Raw genomic sequence first — 3,737 nt, forward strand, 5'->3', positions numbered from 1 at the left:
GATAAATTATTCTTAGATAATAGCCCCTGGAGAACAACTAAGGTGTATGTGTGTGTGTATGTGTATATATATATATATGTACATTTTATGGATCTGTAAAATAAAGAATCTGTCGATGAGTGAGTTCAAGAGAAGGACAGTTTTTAAATAGGGGCTTATTAAATGAATGTTTCAACTTAGGGACCAGGGGTGCAAAGGGAACCCACAGCCCAAGCCCGATACCAGATTGACCTATGCAGTGATTTGCAGGCAGGGCCTTGGAAGGGAGGATTTATGGGTATGTGGCAAATCAAAGGGAACCAACCCATTCTGAATGAAACTGGGTGCTCTCCATAGCACCACTCAGCCTGCAGGACCTGAGCATGATGAGGTAGCTGGAGAGTGGAGCACTGGGACGCGTTGCCTGGGTTTCAGCTGTTTGTGTCAGAAAGTTGATGGGTTTTACGGAAACCTCGTGCGCTGCAATTTTCCTCATTCGGTGGCTGCACAGGAGAAGCTGTTGTGAACATACTGGACAGGATGCATCTCCAGCCATTGTACAGCCAGCTAGCACAGATCCTGCTGGGGGAAAGTCCATTCCTTTCTTGGGGGAGGGTCATTGGATAATGCCAGGAAATGGGTGTGCCAGAGTGGCTTGGCATGGATGGATCATTTTCCTCTCTCTGTCTGTGGTCCCCCTCCACTAGGGTGACCAGATGTCCCGATTTGTATAGGGACAGTACCGATTTTTGGGAGCTTTGTCTTACATTAGGTGCCTATTTACCCCCCGCCCCCAACACACACCCACACACCCATCCCAATTTTTCACACTTGCTGTCTGGTCACCCTACCCTCCACATATGACAGCAGCCATGATGGGGAATCTGGTCACATGGTTGTTTCTCTACACAGCTAAGACATAGTTGGGCTCTGCAGTGTGGACAGAACAGAACCACATCCCCAAACCAGGCAAAAGCCAGGGCCATGTGAAATCACATCTACACAATGGAACCATGTTATCAGCAGGTCACTAGCAACTCCAGTTGTGTCGTGGGGAGAAGGGATGTCGGAGCTGTCTGACTCTGCCACTAATCAGGGTGAAAATGGATGAGCTTGCCCTAAAGACCAGGCATTTCTAGTCTGGGGGTTTGTCGTCACCATTCCACCTTAGCCGTGTATGTATAGAAAGGCGTTTCCTAGGCAGATTGGTACTTTTGCAACAGACAGACAGATGGTTTAACAGCGATGCATCCCAGGCAACCTATTTATTATAAAAAGGGAATATGGTTCTGCAGAGCCCACAGTCCCTTTTTGGCACTGGACCCCATAATGCAGAGGCTAGGGAAATCTTAAATGCAGAACAAAAGACTACTTCGTAGGAAGGCAGCTTCCTTTGCAGTGAAACCCTTAATGTGCCAGGGCTTTGCCATCCTGGGGTGAAACATTGCAGCTCACAACACCCTTGCTGCTTGCTTTTTGTCTCCTCCTGTAGCCGTGTTTTGTATGAAGATTTGTTTCACTTTCTAATAGTGCAAACAAATCCATTGGGATAGAGGGTGAGGATTTGTGAGCTGGATCCCCAGGTGGCTAGATCCACTGACTTCCATGATCTGGCCTGTGTGTGTATTTTTAATTACGTTATGGACTAGATTCCCCAGCAGTGGCAATCAGTGTAGCTTCATTAAAGTTAATGGGCGAGATCCTCAGCTTTTGTCAATTGGTGTAGCTCCACTGAAATCCCTAAAACTCCCCTTCGATTCTTTCTTTCTCTCTGTTTCTGCCTCCTCTCTTTCCTTCCTTTGCTCTGTACCTATCATCCTGTCCCCACACACTCTGCCAGGGATAACTAGCACGTAGGGCTTTAAGAAAAATCCCAACACCCCCACGCAATGGACAATATTAACCCCCCCCCCTCCCGCTTTGCAGATGGAAAAACTCAGGTGTGGAGCAGTTAAATGACCTGTCTAAGCTCACACAGGATTAGAGCTGGAGAATCCTTGACTCGGACCATTAAACCATTCTGCCAGCTCTGCTGTGTCTTCTGGGAATTAGAACCAGTTGGAAATTTTCCAGCAAAGCAGAGTTTTGTCAGAAAATGCCAATTCTTCGAACTCAAGATGTTTAGCAGATTTGACAGATCAAACACAAGTTTCTAAGGGAATCCTGCCAGCTTGCTGGGCTGCTAAGGACCCTGTGTCTTCCAGTGTCTGCAGCTCTGGTGCAAAGCATGCCAGGGCTTCCAGGCTTCTGGTTTAAACCTAGGGGGTGCGGGCAGCTGGGGTCCAGTGTGAGACTGGGGTTCAGAGTTAATCATAGAATCACAGAATATCAGGGTTGGAAGGGACCTCTGGAGGTCATCTAGTCCAACCCCCTGCTCAAAGCAGGACCAATCCCCAGACAGATTTTTGCCCCAGTTCCCTAAATGGCCCCCTCAAGGATTGAACTCACAACCCTGGGTTTAGCAGGCCAATGCTCATGGTACAGAAATTCTACAAACTAGCTGTTAACATTCTATTGCCCAAAGGGCAGAGGTTTAGTGAGCTCAGGAGACCCAGAATAGTGGAACTCTTGTACCATTTGAGGCTGAAATCTCATGTCAGTGATTCTTTGACTGCATCCCAACTGGATTAAACAATAAAAAAGGAGATGTCCAGGCCCCTTCTACTTTGGTATCTGACCCAGAAGTGAATGGTGGCACGTTCAGATCTATGGCTTCGAACTTGAATTTCTCCTCGCCAACTTTGGAAGGGCTTGGGGTTCTAGATTCTAGTTTTGGCTAAGATCAGAGACCTGATCACTGTGCTTGTTGCAAGCCTCCCTGGAAATGTAATAACATCCCTAGCTGGATCAGCTATGGGGATTGAACCCGTGACTTCTGGATGTAAAATATTTATCCTGTGCAGCTTGACTTAGAGAACCAGGTCTGTTAGTCATCAGGCAGTAGCAAACTCAAAAATCTCTACATGTGGTCTCCCCACTAGAGGGGAACACAATGCCACTCTGTATTAGGATGGATTACAAAAGGCCATGGGGCTTGTAGGATATGGTCAGTTTAAAATGTGCGATCACTGGAATGCTCAGTGAGCAATAGATATTTTTCAGGGCTGGTTCAACAGTCTCTGCCAAAAAAATGTGTGTTGTTTTTTTTTTTAATCTGAAAATGTGGTTTGGGCAAAATCAGAATTATCCACAGGAAAATATTTGTAACCAAAATATTTTAATATTTCCAATTACTTTTGCCATGTCACTTGAAGCTAAAATGCCACCGGGAAACAAACCGTTGCTGTTCAAATTGATGTTTCGTTGACACTGAAAACATTAACATTTCATTCTGATCTTTCGTATTAAAACTCTCTGGAGCACAGAAATTTTCACTCTTGTGACTTCCTGTCCTGATGTATTTTCCAACCAGTTCTAGTCTTGCCTAGCACTGAACGCCTTGTGTTGTCTTCCTTCGCGGGCATTCTTTGTGCGAAATCCATACGAATGAGGTCAGTAGCCTTTAGAAAGCCAGGTTCACAGGCAGTGCATTTAAATGCAAATCCTGGAGCTGTGGATGCCCATAAATAAGGAAGTCTTGCAGGCCCTGGTAGGCAGGCATAGGCCGAGCCCTTTGTGAAGCCGTGAGCTATTGTCCCAGCAAGGCTGTTCTATACCCCAGTGCCTCAGCACAGGGTAACAAATGAACTATTGTGAGCAGTGTGAGAGCTCACAAGGGCTCAGTCAGTGTGGTGTGATTTAGTGCTGGGCCTTTCTGG

Source organism: Gopherus flavomarginatus, chromosome 21 (assembly GCF_025201925.1).
Source record: "Gopherus flavomarginatus isolate rGopFla2 chromosome 21, rGopFla2.mat.asm, whole genome shotgun sequence".
Taxonomy (NCBI): Eukaryota; Metazoa; Chordata; order Testudines; family Testudinidae; genus Gopherus; species Gopherus flavomarginatus.